Source organism: Balaenoptera acutorostrata, chromosome 8, assembly GCF_949987535.1.
Source record: "Balaenoptera acutorostrata chromosome 8, mBalAcu1.1, whole genome shotgun sequence".
NCBI classification, from domain to species: Eukaryota; Metazoa; Chordata; class Mammalia; order Artiodactyla; family Balaenopteridae; genus Balaenoptera; species Balaenoptera acutorostrata.
Window position 1 is genome coordinate 99,096,424 of NC_080071.1, and position 16,883 is coordinate 99,113,306.

At 44.4% G+C, this 16,883-nt stretch overlaps 1 protein-coding gene across 8 annotated transcripts in view; it reads left to right on the forward strand.

Annotated features, from left to right (window-relative positions):
- Window positions 1-12,995: 12,995 nt before the first annotated feature.
- The window catches only part of OCA2 (OCA2 melanosomal transmembrane protein), a 281,194-nt gene continuing 277,306 nt past the window's right edge, over window positions 12,996-16,883 (forward strand). For 5 of the 8 annotated variants that reach the window (XM_057550707.1, XM_007182888.3, XM_028166716.2 and 2 more), the window contains exon 1: window positions 13,012-13,118. The gene's annotated coding sequence lies outside the window, so the exon portion shown is untranslated. Of the gene's footprint in view, window positions 13,119-16,883 lie in introns of all 8 variants that reach the window. The other 3 variants (XM_007182886.3, XM_007182889.2, XM_028166718.2) reach the window with 3 other exon arrangements.

Below are 16,883 nucleotides of genomic sequence, written 5' to 3' on the forward strand. Positions count from 1 at the left end.
AGAGAAATTTTTTCTGGGAAATTATTCATGACCAAATTGGTGAATGTTCAGATTAGCCCTTTTTTCAGCTTGTTGCAAAATTTCCATAAGCTGTGAGGTGTTTTTTTAATCACCATCCCTTTTGTTGTTAGTCAGCTTTGGCTGCATAACAAACTACCCCCAAAGTTGGTGGCACACAAGAAGCATTTATTTCTCTCTTTGTGCATCTGGGTTGGCCAGTTCTGGCTGCGTGGCTCTGGACTGTGGGTTGGGTAGGGCTCTGCTTCACATGCCCTTCTGACGACCCAGGGCAGGAGAGCAAGCGAGAACAGGTGCAGCCTGCGCTCAGGCCTGTATTGTCCCCTCCACTCTCAGGATCAACAGGCTGGCAAAGGTACTGCCTCTACAAACAGCGTTCTCAAAGTCCTGTTCCAGGAACCTGGAGGTTCCTGAGGCCCTTTCAAGGTGTCCATGAAGTCCTCCCTTTTCCAACCACATATCTGCATAAGGCCAAATATTTTTCATATCCTTCAATCAAAACATATGGTTGTCCTTTGATATCTGCAGGAGATTGGTTCCAAGACCCCCAAGGCTACCAAACTCTGAATGCTGAAGTCCCTTATGTAAAATAGTGTAGCATTTGCATATAACCCATAGACATCCTCCCATAAATACTTTTATACATTTATTTATTTATTTATTTATTTATTTTTGGCTGCGTTGGGTCTTCGTTGTTGCGCGTGGGCTTTCTCTAGTTGCAGCGAGCGGGAGCTACTCTTTGTTGTGGTGCGTGGACTGCTCATTGTGGTGGCTTCTATTGTTGCAGAGCACAGGCGGGCTCTAGGCACGTGGGCTTCAGTAGTTGTGGCTCACGGGCTCTAGAGCGCAGGGTCAGTAGTTGTGGCGCACGGGCTTAGTTGCTCTGCAGCATGTGGCAATCTTCCCGGACCAGGGCTCGACCATGTCCCCTGCATTGGCAGGCGGATTCTTAACCACTGCGTCACCAGGGAAACCCCCTCCTATATACTTCAAATCATCCCTAGATTACTTATACTACCTAATGCAATGTAAATGCTGTGTAAATATTTGTCAGCAAATTCAATTTTTGCTTTTGGGAACTTTCTAGAATTTCTTTTCCTGAATATTTTTGATCCAAGGTTTAGTTGAATCCGCAAATGTGGAACAATAGTGGAGGGCCGGCTATGGCAGCTTGCGGACTGCAGAGGCAGAAATGAGAATCCAGCTATCTTAAGCCAGAGTAAAGAGACTGACGAAAATGTAAATACCATTCTCACTAAATTTTTTTGTTTTGAAAAATAATTTCTCAAAATAGTATCCATGTTAATAAGTAATTGGCTTGTTTTTATTTTTATTTTTTTTGAAAGAGCTACATTGCTTCTTTATTTTTATTTTTATTTTTTAAATTAATTAATTATTTATTTTTGGCTGTGTTGGGTCATTGTTTCTGTGCGAGGGCTTTTCTCTAGTTGCGGCAAGCGGGGGCCACTCTTCATCGCGGTGCGCGGGCCTCTCACTATCGTGGCCTCTCTTGTTGCGGAGCACAGGCTCCAGACGCGCAGGCTCAGTAGTTGTGGCTCATGGGCTTAGTTGCTCCGCGTCATGTGGGATCTTCCCAGACCAGGGCTCGAACCCGTGTCCCCTGCATTGGCAGGCAGATTCTCAACCACTGTGCCACCAGGAAAGCCCCCTTGTTTTTATTTTAAGATGAATAAATATTCTACAATTTTTCAGTTTTACGTACTAACATCTTTGCTGTGTTAGTTTCTCCCCTCTACCCCCTGCCATCTAAGGGTCCTTGTGGGACTATTAAAAAAATTTTTTTTTTCAGTTTTAATTTCCAACATGGTAACTACTGATAGATAAAATCCAGGTAAAAATCATTGAGGATCCTAAAGAGGCTTTAAGAGTGAAGAAGTGTCCAGAGACCAAAAGTGCTGCTTCTCAGGGGGGAAGCTGCATGGTCCTGGCAGAGGGTGGTCCCAGGAGCAGATGCTGGGACAGCCACCCGCCTACAAGCTTCACCTCCACGATCATGGCCCTGTCCACGAGCATTTGCATGAGACATACTCACTGTGAGCTCCTTTTCTTTTTTGTTTAACTTCAGAAATCCTGGAGGATTCTCTGTTTCCTCTTTCTTCTGCTGTGGCACTGCCATGACCCCAGGCCCAGCTTTTGCGTCCATGGTGCAAGTGCACACCCGGTGGAAGCCACCAGCACCTGGTCCCCTGCTCTCACTCTGCTTTAGTTGGCTTGGATGGCAAGAGCCCCTTGGAGGGATGATGATTTCTCGAAGCAGTGACACCCAGTCCCAGTGTGGGACACTGGAAACCTGTAGTTGACATGCAGGTCCTAGAGGAGGGCATGCTGGACACTGTATGTCCTAGTCCTGGGACCAGGCCCCTGCTCTCTAATGGCTGGAGTGGTGCTGGTGGCGTGCCGCAGGGACACCTCCACCTGGGTGAGGGGCAGGCCCTCCCCAGCGCAGGGAGCTGGGCCGGGTGGGCCACGCCCCAGCCACTTTTCAAACGTTTTTTTGTTTGTTTGTTTTTTTTAACATCTTTATTGGAGTATAATTGCTTTACAATGGTGTTTTTTTGGTTTTTTTATACACAAATGAGAATTTCCTCTGAGGAATTCTGAACAATGAATTTTCCTCTAGCTCATTACATTAAAAAAATAAAAAGACTATTAAAGCAGTTTTAGACTCACAGCAAAATGGAGCAGAAGGTACGGAGAATTCACCTCTGCCCCCTGCCCCCAGGCATGCACCGCATCCCACGTTATCAGCCTCCCCACCAGAGCGGTACGTTTGTTACGGCTGATGACCCTGCACCGACTCAGCACTGTCACCCAAAATCCACAGTTCACATTGGGGCTCACTCCTGGAGGTATTGCATTCTGTGGATTTGGACGAATACATAATGAAGTGTTTCCATCATTTTGATATCACACAGAATAGTTTCACTGCCCTAAAAATCCTCTGTGCTCTGTTTATTCATTCCTCCCTCACCCCAACCTCTTATTTTTTATTATCTTCAGTTTTGTCTTTTCCAGAACATCATATAGTTGGAATCATGCAGTTTGGAGTCTTTTCAGATTGGCTTCTTTCACTTACCAACCAATGCATTTAAGTTTCCTCCATGTGTTTTCATGGCTTGAGAGCTCATTTCTTTTTAGTGCTGAATAATATTCCATTGTCTAGACACCACGGTTTATCCATTCACCTGTTAAAGGACATCTTGGTTGCTTCCAAGTTTTGGCCATTATGATTAGAGCTGCCATAAACATCCCTGTGCCAGTTTTTGTGTGAATGTGTTGTGAACTCCTTTTGGATAAATGCCAGGGAGCACAATTGCTGAATGGTATGGTAAGAGTGTATTTAGTTTTGTAAGAAATTGCCAAATTATCTTCCAAAGTGGCTGCCCCATTTTGCATTCCCACCAGCAAGGAATGAGAGTTCTTGCCGCTCCACAGGTCATTACGCTTTTAAATGCCTTTTTAAAAATTTTTAAATTTTATATTGGAGTATAGTTGATTAACAATGTTCTGTTAGTTTCAGGTGTACAGCAAAGTGATTCAGTTATACATGTATCTATTCTTTTTCAAATTCTTTTCCCATTTATGTTATTACAGAGTATTGAGCAAAGTTCCCTGTGCTATACAGTAGGTCCTTGTTGATTACGTATTTTAAATATAGCAGTGTGTATATGTCGATCCCAAACTCCCAATCTATCCCTCTCCCCCACCCCTCCCCCTGGTAACCATAGGTTTGTTCTCTAAGTCTGTGAGTCTGTTCCTGTTTTCTAAATAAGTTCGTTTGTGTCATTTTCTTTAGATTCCACATATAAGTGATATCATATGATATTTGCCTTTCTCTGTCTGACTTACTTCACTCAGTATGATAATGTCCAGGTCCATTCATGTTGCTGCAAATGGCATTATTTTATTCTTTTAATGGCTGAGTAATATTTCATTGTATATATGTACCACATCTTCTTTATCCGCTCATCTGTCGATGGACATTTAGGTTGCTTCCATGTCTTTGCTGTTGTAAACAGTGCTGCAATGAACATTGGGGTGCATGTATCCTTTCAAACCATGGTTTTCTCCGGATATATGCCCAGCAATGGGATTGCTGGGTCGTATGGTAGTTGTATTTTTAGTTTCTTAAGGAACCTCCACACTGTTCTCCATAGTGGCTGTATCAATTTACATTCCCACCAACAGTGCAAGAGGGTTCCCTTTTCCCTTTTGATCAGGTTGTTTGTTTTTTGATATTGAGCCACATGAGCTGTTTGTAAATTTTGGAGATTAATTCCTTGTCGGTTGCAACATTTGCAAATATTTTCTCCCATTCTGTGGTTGTCTGTTCATTTTGTTTATGGTTTCCTTTGCTCTGCAAATGCTTTTGAGTTTAATTAGATCCCATTTGTTTATTTTTGTTTTTATTTTCATTTTTTTCAAAGGCTATCTTATTTTACTTTTTAAAAGATATTTATTTATTAATTATATTTGGCTGCGTTGAGTCTTAGTTGCGGCACGCGGGATCTTTTGTTGCAGTGTGCGGGCTCTTTGTTGTGGCATGTGGGCTTCTCTCTAGTTGTGGCACATGGGCTCCAGAGTTTGTGGGCTCTGTAGTTGTGGTCATGGGTTACACAGCGCGTGGCTTCTGTAGTTGTGGCACATGGGCTTAGTTGCCGCACGGCATGTGGGATCTTAGTTCCCCAACCAGGGATCGAAACCATGTCCCCTGCATTGGAAGGCAGATTCTTAACCACTGGACCACCAGGGAATTCCCTGTTTTTCTTTTCTCTTTTTTTTTTATACTTTTATTTATTTTTTTATACAGCAGGTTCTTATTAGTGATCAGTTTTATACACATCAGTGTATACATGTCAATCCCAATCGCCCAATTCATCACACCACCAACCCCACCCCCCTGCTTTCCCCCCTTGGCGTCCATATGTTTGTTCTCTACATCTGTGTCTCAATTTCTGCCCTGCAAACCGGTTCATCTGTACCATTTTTCTAGGTTCCACATATATGCGTTAATATACAATATTTGTTTTTCTCTTTCTGACTGACTTCACTCTGTATGACAGTGTCTAGATCCATCCACGTCTCAACAAATGACCCAATTTCATTCCTTTTTATGGCTGAGTAATATTCCATTGTTTATATGTACCACATCTTCTTTATCCATTCATCTGTCGGTGGGCATTTAGGTTGCTTCCATGTCCTGGCTATTGTAAATAGTGCTGCAGTGAACATTGGGGTGCATGTGTCTTTTTGAATTATGGTTTTCTCTGGGTATATACCCAGTAGTGGGATTGCTGGGTCATATGGTAATTCTATTTTTAGTTTAGTTTTTTTTTAGTTTTTTAAGGAACCTCCATACTGTTCTCCATAGTGGCTGTATCAATTTACATTCCCACCAACAGTGCAAGAGTGTTCCCTTTTCTCCACACCCTCTCCAGCATTTATTGTTTGTAGATTTTCTGATGATGCCCATTCTAACTGGTGTGAGGTGATACCTCATTGTAGTTTTGATTTGCATTTCTCTAATAATTAGTGATGTTGAGCAGCTTTTCATGTGCTTCTTGGCCATCTGTATGTCTTCTTTGGAGAAATGTCTATTTAGGTCTTCTGCCCATTTTTGGATTGGGTTGTTTTTTTTTTAATATTGAGCTGCATGAGCTGTTTATATATTTTGGAGATTAATCCTTTGTTGATTCGTTTGCAAATATTTTCTCCCATTCTGAGGGTTGTCTTTTCGTCTTGTTTATGGTTTCCTTTGCTGCGCAAAAGCTTTTAACTTTCCTTAGGTCCCATTTGTTTATTTTTGTTTCTATTTCCATTACTCTAGGAGGTGGATGAAAAACGATCTTGCTGTGATTTATGTCAAAGGGTGTTCTTATGTTTTCCTCTAAGAGTTTTATAGCGTCCGGTCTTACATGTAGGTCTCTAATCCATTTTGAGCTTATTTTTGTGTATGGTGTTAGGGAGTGTTCTAATTTCATTCTTTTACGTGTAGCTGTCCAGTTTTCCCAGCACCACTTATTGAAGAGACTGTCTTCTCTTCATTGTGTTTCCTTGCCTCCTTTGTCATAGATTAGTTGACCATAGGTGCGTGGATTTATCTCTGGGCTTTCTATCTTGTTCCATTGGTCTATGTTTCTGTTTTTGTGCCAGTACCATATTGTCTTGATTACTGTAGCTTTGTAGTATAGTCTGAAGTCAGGGAGTCTGATTCCTCCAGCTCCGTTTTTTTCCCTCAAGACTGCTTTTGCTATTAGGCCTGTTTTTATTTTCATTACTCTAGGAAGTGGATCAAAAAGGATCTTGCTGTGATTTCTGTCAGAGAGTGTTCTTCCTATATTTTTCTCTAAGAGTTTTATAGCATCCAGTCTTACATTTAGGCCTTTAATCCATTTTGAGTTTATTTTTGTGTATGGTGTTAGGGAGTGTTCTAATTTCATTCATTTACATGTAGCTGTCCAGTTTTCCCAGCACCATTTATTGAAGAGTCTTTTCTCCATTGTATAGTCTTGCCTCATTATCATAGATTAATTGACCATAGGTGTGTGTGTTTATTGCTAGGCTTTCTATCCTTTTCCATTGATCTATATTTCTGGTTTTGTGCCAGTACTGTACTGTTTTGATGACTGTACCTTTCTTGTATAGTCTGAAGTCAGAGAACCTGATTCCTCCAGCTCCGTTTTTCTTTCTCAAGATTACTTTGGCTATTTGGGGTCTTTTGTATCTCCATACAAATTTAAAAATTTTTTGTTCCAGTTTTGGGAAAAATGCCATTGGTAATTTGATAGGAATTGAATTGAATCTGTAGATTGTTTTGGGCAGTATAGTCTTTTTCACAATGTTGATTCTTCCAATCCAGGAACCTGGTATACCTTTCCATTTGTTTGTGTCATCTTCGATTTTTTTCATCAGTGTCTTATAGTTTTTGGAGTACAGGTCTTTTGTCTCCTTAGGTAGGTATATTCCTAGGTATTTTATTCTTCTTGATGCTATGGTAAGTGGGATTGTTTCTTTAATTTCTCTTTATGATCTTTCATTGTTAGTGTATAGAAATGCAGCAGATTTCTGTGTATTTATTTTGTATCCTGCAACTTTACGAAATTCATTGATGAGCTCTTGTAGTTTTCTGGTAGCACCTTTAGGATTTTCTATGTACAGTATCATGTCATCTGCAAACAGTGACTGTTTCACTTCTTCTTTTCCACTTTGGATTCCCATTATTTCTTTTTCTTCTCTGATTGTCTTGGGTAAGACGTCCAAAACTATGTTGAATAAAAGTGGTGAGAGTGGACATGTTCCTGACCTTAGAGGAAATGCTTTCAGTTTTTCAGCATTGAGTATGATGTTAGCTGTAAGTTTGTCATATATAGCCTTTATTATGTTGAGGTATTTTCCCTCTATGCCCACTTTCTTGAGAGTTTTTATCATAAATGGGTGTTGAGTTTTGTCAAAAGCTTTTTGTGTAGCTATTGAGATGATCATATTGTTTTTATTCTTCCGTTTGTTAATGTGGTGTATCATGCTGATTGATTTGTGGATATTGAAAAATCCTTGCATCCTGGGATAATCTCACTTGGTGATGGTGTATAATCCCTTTAATGTATTGTTGCATTCAGTTTGGTAGTATTTTGTTGAGGATTTTTGCGTCTATGTTCATCAGTGATATTGGCCTGTAATTTTCTTTCTTTGTGGTATCTTTGGTTTTTGTATCAGAGTGATGGTGGCCTAATAGAATGAGTTTGGGAGTGTTCCTTCCTCTGCAATTTTTTGGAATAGTTTCAGAAGGGTAGGTGTTAACTATTCTCTAAATGTTTGGTAGAATTCACCTGTAAAGCCATCTGATCCTGGACTTCTGTTTGTTGCAAGTTTTAAAATCACAGATTCAATTTCAGTACTTGTGATTGGTCTGTTCATATTTTCTATTTCATCCTAGTTCAGTCTTGGGAGATTGTATCTTTCTAAGAATTTGTCCACTTCTTCTAGGTTGTCTATTTAATTGGCATATAGTTGCTTGTAGTAGTCTCTTATGATGCTTTGTATTTCTGTGGTGTCTGTTGTAACTTCTCCTGTTTCATTTCTAATTTTATTGGTTTGAACCCTCTCCCTCTTTATCTTGATGAGGGTTCTAAAAGTTTATCAATTTTGTTTATCTTTTCAAAGACCCAGATTTTAGTTTCATTTAGTTTCATTGATCTTTTCTGTTGTTTTCTTCATCTCTATTTCATTTATTTCTGTTCTGATTTTATGATTTCTTTCCTTCTAATAACTTTGGGTTTTGTTTGTTCTTCTTTCTCCAGTTGCTTCAGGTGTAAGTTTAGGTTGTTTATTTTCCTTGTTTCCTGAGGTAAGAGTGTATTACTATAAGCTTCCCGCTTAGAACTGCTTTTGCTGCATCCCATAGATTTTGGGTCATCGTGTTTTCATTTTCATTTGTCTCGTATTTTTTTTTATTTCCTCCTTTATTTCTTCAGTGATCCATTGGTTGTTTAATAGCATATTGTTTGGACTCCACATGTTTTTGTTTTTTACTGTTTTTTTTTTTCTTCTTGTAGTTGATTTCTAATCTCATAGCATTGTGGTCAGAAAAGATGCTTGATATGATTTCAATTTTCTTAAATTTACTGAGGCTTGCTTTGTGGCCCAGCATGTGATCAATCCTTGAGAAAATTCCATGTGCACTTGAGAAGAATGTGTATTCTGCTGCTTTGGGTTGGAATGCTCTGTAAATATCAATTAAGTCCATCTGGTATAATGTCATTTAAAGCCTGTGTTTCCTTATTGATTTTCTGTCTGGATGATATATCCATTGATGAAGGTGGGGTGTTAAAGTCGCCCACTATTATTGTGTTACTGTCTATTTCTCCTTTTATGGCTGTTAGTATTTGCCTTGTATATTGAGGTGCTCCTATGTTGGGTGCATATATATTTACAATTGTTATATCTTCTTCTTGGATTGATCCCTTGATCGTTATATAGTGTCCTTCTTTTTCTCTTGTAACAGTCCTTATTTTAACGTCTATTTTGTCCGATATGAGTGTTGCTACTCAAGCTTCCTTTTGATTTCCATTTACATGGAATACATTTTTCCATCCCCCACTTTCAGTCTGTATGTGTCCCCAGGTCTGAAGTGGGACTCTTGTAGACAGCATATATATGGGTCTTGTTTTTGTATCCATTCAGCCAGTCTATGTCTTTTGGCTGGAGTATTTATTCCGTTTATGTTTAAGGTAATTATTGATATGTATGTTCTTATTGCCATTTTGTTAATTATTTTGGATTTGTTTTTGTAGGTGTTTTTACCTCCCTTCCTCTTTTGTTGTCTTCTCTTGTGGTTTGATGACTAACTTTAGTGTTGTGTTTGGATTCCTTTTTCTTTTGTGTGTGTTTTTCTAATATAGATTTTCAGTTTGTGGTTACCATGTGGTTTTGATATATCAGTCTATATATATGCAAGATTGTTTTAAGTTGCTGGTCTTTTAATTTCAAATGCATTTCCAATATCCTGAATTTGTGTTCTCCTCTTCTCACAATTGCTGGTTTTGATATCATATTTTTGGGGGGATGATTTCCTACCTTTACTATATGTTTGCCTTTACTGGTGAGATTTTCCAGTCATAATTTTCTTGTTTCTAGTTGTGGCCTTTTCTTTTCTGCCCAGATAAGTTCCTTTAGCATTTGTTGTAAAGCTGGTCTGGTGGTGCTGAATTCTCTTAGCTGTTCTTGTCTGTAAAGCTTTTCATTTCTTCCTCAAATCTGAATGAGAGCCTTGCTGGGTAGAGTATTCTTGGTTGTAGGTTCTTCCCTTTCAACACTTTAAATATATTGTGACACTCTCTTCTGGCCTTCAAGTTTCTGCTGAAAAATCAGCTGATAACCTTATGGGGGCTCCCTTGTACATTATTTGTTGCTTTTCCCTCATTGCTTTAATATTTTTTCTTTGTCTTTAATTTTTGTCAGTTTGATTACTATGTGTCTCAGCATGTTCCTCCTTGGGTTTATCCTGCCTGGGACTCTCTACGCTTCTTGGACTTGGGTGACTGTTTTCTTTCCAATGTTAGGGAAGTTTTCAGCTATTATCTCTTCAAATATTTTCTCCAGCCCTTTCTCTTTCTCTTCTTCTTCTGGGACCCTATAATGCAAATGTTGGTGTGTTTAATGTTGTCTCCTAGGTCTCTTAGTGTGTCCTCATTTCTTTTCATTCCTTTTTCTTTATTGTGTTCTGTGGCAGTGATTTCCACCATTCTGTCTTCCAGGTCACTTATCCATTCTTCTGCCTCAGTTATTCTGCTATTGATTCCTTCTAGTGTATTTTTCATTTAAGGTATTGTATTGTTCATCTCTGTTTGTTCTTTAGTTTTTCTAGGTCTTTGTTAAACATTTCTTGTGTCGTCTTGATCTGTGCCTCCATTCTTTTTCCAAGATTGTGGATCATCTTTACTGTCATTATTCTGAATTCCTTTTTGGGTAGATTGCCTATCCCACTTCTCTTAGTTATTCTTCCGGGTTTTTTTCTTGTTCTTCATCTGAAACATATTCCTCCACTGTCTCATTTTGTCTAAATTTCTGTGATTATGTTTTCCATTCTGCAGCCTGCAGGGTTGTAGTTCCTCTTGCTTTTGGTGTCTGCCCGCTGGTGGGTGATGCTGGTCTAAGAGGCTTGTGCAGGCATCCTGATGGGAGGGAATGGTACCTGCCCACTGGTGGGTGGAGCTGGGTTTCGTCCGTCTGGTGGGCAGGGCTGTGTCAGGGAGTTGTTTATCAGGCAGCTATTTATTCAAGATGACTTTAAGCAGCCTGTCTGCTGATGGGTGGGGCTGTGTTCCCACCCTGTTGGTTGTTTAGTCTGAGGCGTCCCAGCACTGGAGCCTACAAGCTTTTGGGTTGGGCCAGGTCTTGGTGAGAAAAGGGTGGCCTCCAAGAGGGCTCATACCAATGAGTACTCCCCAGAACTGCCACTGCCAGTGTCCTTGTCCCTGCAGCGAGCCACAGCTGCCCCCTGCCTCTGCAGGAGACCCTCCAATACTAGCAGGTAAGTCTGGCCCAGTCTCTTATGAGGGCTTCTAGTGCTGCTGCTGTATCCAATCCTTGTTCTCAGCTGCCAAGAAGGGAACCCCCACCTGGACCTGGCTTCAACAACCAGGAGGGAGGGTTGGCAGTGACTCAGAAGCCCAGAGATGGAGAGCTTATGGTTTGGTCCCGTGTGGTGCTTGGTCTCGGAGACTCTGCCCTGCTCTGAGGAGGCTGCACTGCCATGTGGGTTTGGACATGGCAAATGCCAATTCCTGGCAGGGTTGAGATTTCCTCCATAACTTAGGCCATGCAAGCCCACCCCTGGAGCAGGAATAGGGTTGATTCCCCTGCAAATGTTTAGCAGCTACACAAGAGACATGGGCTAGGCTTGGGGTCTGTGCATGGATGCCAGGGACATGGGCATTAGGCACAGAGAGCCATGCAGTGGCCACAATTGCCATGCTGCTGCTTCATGATCCTCCTTCGGATAGGCTGGCCCTCACAGTAAGGCTCCCAGTGTGTGGAGGCCATTCTGTAAGGGCAGAGCAGCCTGGAACCTTCTGTCTGCCCCAGAGGCCTGCATATTCATGCTCTGGGGCCCCCTTGCCACCTTCTGCCCTGTGGAGGAAGACTTGAGGTGCTGGAGAAAGACTTGGCTATGGTTGAGTGCAGATGCTGGCGTTCCTGGGGTGGCCACAGGCTCTGTGTGGCCCCCATTCCATGTGGATGGGGTCACCGCTGTGTCCACACTGGCTGCCTGTGGCAATCTGAATAGAGACATCTACAAACATGGCACTGGGCCTCCTCTTGGAGAGGCTGGGCTTTCCTGCCAGCGTGCCAGCAGTGGTACTGCGCTGTGGCAGTGCCCACCGTGCTCTGGGGGACCCAGAGGCCCTGCATCCTTGGTCCTTGCTCCTGGGCAGCCCCCTGCCTTGTACAACATGCTTGTTTTAAGTCGGTGCCTCCAAACACCTAGTGCAGCTGGGCTCCATGAATAAATGGTTCTCCCAGAGAGGCTTGGAGAGGAACCTCCCATAAGGATACCTTTTTGGGTTCTGCCTGTTACACTGTTGATGGGCCAAGAGCCTTGGACTTCCTGCCAATACCTGGGCAGTGCCCAGTAGGCTAAGCTCCAGTGGGGCTGCCCAGTCCACTGCAGGCCTGTGTGTCTGTGTCTGTGTAGTTAATGTGTCTGTGCATATGTCTGTGTGTTGAGTGTGTGTAGTTATGTGTCTCTCTGTGTACCTGTTTATATTTCTGTGTGTTTCTGCATCTGTGTGTGTGTAGTGTCTGTGGTGTGTGTGCGTCTGTTGTGTCTGTGTACAGTGTACCTGTCTCTGTGTCTGTTTGTATTTCCTTGTGTGTTTATGTGTCTGTGTGTGTGTCCATGTGTGCATCTGTATGAGTTTGTGTGTAGTTTATGTGTCAGTGTGTAGTTTATGTGTCAGTGTGTGTGTCCATATGTGCATCTGTATATGGGTGTGTCTGTGTGTGTTGTTTATGTGTGTGTGTGTGTCTGTGTGTTGTATGAGACAGTGCTTTCCACAAGCGTAACCTTGGCTGCAGCCCTAGGCTGGAGGCGGGAAAGGGCATGAGAAAATAAGAGGAACACTGGTCAGGTTTATCAGCTCTAGCAGAGAACTCTTAAAACGCAGAACAGAAAAAAGTAAGCAGAATATTCACTCATTTTGCATTTTCCCAATTCTTGTTCACAGGGAAAAACCCGTTACAAGTATCAATACTTGGCCACCTTCTACAAGTAGAGCTTGACAAGGGCACAGCGAGCGCACCCGGCGTTCAGAGAGGCCAGAGGCCAGAGCCTCTTGTCTTCATTTCCTGACTGTCTCCTGCAGCTGCTGGGGTGAGGGAGCAGGGGCGGGAGCGGGGACTTGGTGGGGGGGCTGCCTGTCGTGATGCCTGTGGGCGTGGCCAGGAGGGCAGGAGGACTGCAGAGCGGGCTGGGAGCGCCTGACTCCTGGGACTGCCTCCGTCACCATTCAGAGCTCTCACCTTGGACCGTAAACTCACTCTTGGAGGAAGATCAAGTCTTCAGGTTCGTTGGGAGAGAGGTGAGGAGCTGACCTGTTCTGGGGAGCAGGCGGGGTTTCAATAAGCCTGTGCTGAGTTGTTGCTTTAAGGAGCGAGGAGAGTTCCTCTAAGGGAAAACGCGCGAAGTCTAAGACTGAGTAGCTGGTGTGAGAACACGGCTCACCACCACGCCAAGCATTTCCTGAGTTTAATGGCTCACTGGGAGGCAAGTTCCCAGGACAAAGGGCGCCCTAGCCCGGGTGGGCCACAGGGATCAGGAGGCAGAGAATTTGGAAGTGTTCAGGCAGCAAATGTTCTGCCTGAACTGCTGGGTGGCATCTGCTCCCACTGCTGGCTGAACCCACGTGAGCGCTAGTCAGGCGTTCCTGTGGAATGGAATGTGCCAGGGTGAAAACACTGAATCCCTCAGAGCTGCTTCTCTGCACTCTGGCCACACACACAGTGGAATAAATGGATTTAATGTCGCAGTTCTTTCCAAGGACGTGGACATGAAGCACAGGCATCCCTGGGTGTGGAGGTGTTTGGGTTTGCACACCCAGGCCTGGGCCAGGGTGTCAGGGCAGGTGTCTGGGGCTCCCACCACACTGGCCTGGCTGAGCGCTGATTTAAGGGATGTGACAATTCTACAACGTGCAGTGATTCTGAGGAAGAGCCAACAGGAGGCTGTGAGCAGGGTGGGCTGTTTCTATAGCCTAAATACAAGGCAGTCCACTGTAACCTACATCATCTAGGAAATGCCATCCCTGGGGTGTGCTTGTCAGCGGTGGGCATGAGATCTGCTGTCCAGGCCCCTGGCGCAAGGCTTGCTAGGGCTTGGAGGGCCTGGGAGCTTGAATGCATCTGGGGAGACCTACTCGCACTTATTATAATTGCTAATAAGGATTAAATCTCATTAGAAACAACAGAGGTGAAAGCTCTAGGTAAACTGTAAAGGATTGCACAAAAACTGCTCCTTATTGCAAATTTAGCTTACAAGCACTTGAGTGCAGTTGTTCAAATCAGGTGTAATGTGGGGATGATTTAGGAACATAAGTTCCTAAAGTTTTACTGCACTGATGAAAAGCCAATGCTGATACTATTCTTGTTCTTTGAGAAGACGTGACACCCTTGGGGTTAGCTGAGGTCTGAGATCATCGGGAATCGTGGGGGAGGGGGAGATCCTAGCTGCTGCTGGAGACTCAGCAGCCTAGATGCCTGGGAAAGGTTTTAAGCCTGAGTCCAGGGCATCACGTGCGTTTTGGAAAGATCGCTGTGGTTAAGTGGTGGGGAGCAGCTAGGGGGCTCTAGAAAGCCACTGCTGAGTCCTGCCAGCTGAGAGGTGGCTGCACAGTCAGGTCAGGGGGGCACTGCCTAGGTGAGGGGTCTGCAGGGTCAGAGGGAGTCGTCAGAGGCGCTCCTGATTTGTGATATGTGCACCTGAATGGTCGCAGGGCCCCAGGGGAAGGGCCAGGCCTCAGGACTTCAATGGGGGTGTTTGGGCACCTTGGAGACAGCGGGGTAGACAAGAAGGCAGCTGGACACAGTGGTCTGGGCTGCAGGGGGAACTGGGGAGTCACCCGTCTGCGGGTGAGAACCTCACTTGCTGGTTGGATTTTACAGAGGTTTGATTCCGGATTTTGCCGCGGGGTGCGCAGAGACAGTTGCCTGCTCTCAGGGAGCTGCGCACCTGCGCAGGTCTCCCATGTGCAGGGCCCCCAAGACCCCCAGCCCACAGGAAACGCACTCTGCAGGGGTGGGAGCAGGACTCCGCCCAGCGCAGGTCTCTTTTCAAGTAGCAGGATCTGATCTCGGAGGGACAGCCGAGAGCGGTCCTGAAGAGAGATCTTACTTCCCTGCCCGGGAATTGAACCTGGGTAGCCTGGATGAAAACCAGGAATCCTAGCCGCTAGGCCACCAGGGGCTAGAGGCTAGAAGCAAAGGGGCCCTAGCTCTTTCCCCTGTTTGAAAGCAAGAATGTTTCAAGGAGGCAAAAACTGTAAAAACAGGTACAAAGGTTATTATTAAGGACACAGCACAACGTATGGGAGAGCACACAGAGAAGCAATTTGTTTATTTGAGACAGAGCAGGGCAGAAATACACACCCAGAGAGAAGGGGTATAAGCGTCCTCTGTAACGAGGAGGAGCACAGTATAAGTCAGAAACGGGGCAGAAATACACCCCGGGAGAGGAGGACGGGCGTCCTGAACGAGGAGCGCAGTACAGAGGCGACTTAAGTCCCTTCTACAGGACAGTCCTTCCAGGTCTTTGTTTACCTTTGGCCAATTATCTCGTTTCTTTTTTCACACCTGACTGGTCCCAGGACCCTCCCCACATGCGTGCACAACTTTTTGCTAAGCTGGATCCCACCCCTGAGGCCTGTGGGTGCATGTCCACACACACTATTGGGTGGCAGCCCCTCCCTTTTTGACCCCCAAGGAGCCTTCCTGCGCATGTGCAGACAGGGAAGTTTTCCTTGACCTCAGGAGTGGTCATCGTATCTCCTTACGTCAGCAGAGCTCAGCTTCTGCCACCAGCTTTGTCCTTGGAGCGTCTGGGTGAGACCAGAGCTTCCGAGTTGCTCCACTTGACAAACCCCAGGTGTCCGGCTCAGGGGCCCATCTATCTCCTACCTCAGATCTAACGTCTCCCACAGTGGAGAGAGGAAGAGAGAGAGAGAGAGAGAGAGAGAGAAGAGAGCCTGCAGCTGGGCTGGCAAAGCCCACTTCCTGGAGCACTGAGTGGGAAGGCAACCCTCCGAGCCTCCAAGCTCAGAGGAAGGCCACCCTTGTCCACTGAAAAAGAAATGCACAACCTAAAAATTGAGAATTATGCTTTATTCAGTGGACTTTCTGAGGACTCATGCCCCAGAAGAATAGCTCTGAGGGACTGCTTCGAAGAAGTAAGGGGGGAGCCAGGATATATAGGAGTTTTTGCCACAAATACCAGGTAGTTGGAACATCAAAAGATTACTGTTAATTAAAAAGAACCAGACATCTCAAGTTAAGGAATTTAGTGCTTTTCTATATACGGGAAATACTAGAGTCTGGGCTTACTGAAATCATTCCTTTGATGTGCACCTCAGCTCTCTGGGGCCAGCATCCCACTTGCTTTTCTCCATCCTGAATCTCCTCAGGGTGCACAGTCGGAAGTGGCTGCAGAGGCTGATTGCTCGATGGCCACAACATCCTTTGTTTACTGACATGGCAGGCGGCATTCGTGGTCCACACTTTAAAACGAGAACGTAAAGGGAGGCTTTTGACCCAGTTCGTTCATTGCAAGAGCCATCTGAAGCGATTAAAGATCAGACTCCACAGTCTGTGTCCTGGCCTGGAGTGGGATAAGGGCAAAGGCCCCTGCACTGCCCTTGCTGGGAAATGTCTGTCTCTGTGCACAGGCCGGCCTGAGAGGAGGCTGACTCCCGGCGGCCTTCACGGCCCCAGGGTCTACACCTGCACCTTGCCTGGGCTTCATCACCTAGAAAGAGTGCACCAAATTCAGTGGACCCAGCCACAGTCCCGAGGTTGCCGCCACCTGGACAGTTCTGCACCAAGAAGGAAGCTTTGGTCCTGAAGGGTGTGTTACGTGGAGAGGGGCATTCCATGACTGGGGTGTCTTCTCAGGACTCAGACATTGTCCATGGGAGGAGGGAATTGCCTGTAGAGTGATTTCTTTTTAGTAATCAAGTTTTCACAGCAGCTAGTATGCTTTTTTTCTGTCTTCTCTTTTCATCATTGCATTATGTCAAATGATTAAAGAACTTGGAGAAAGGTGTTCTTAAAATTTACAAAGAAACCATTTTCCATTT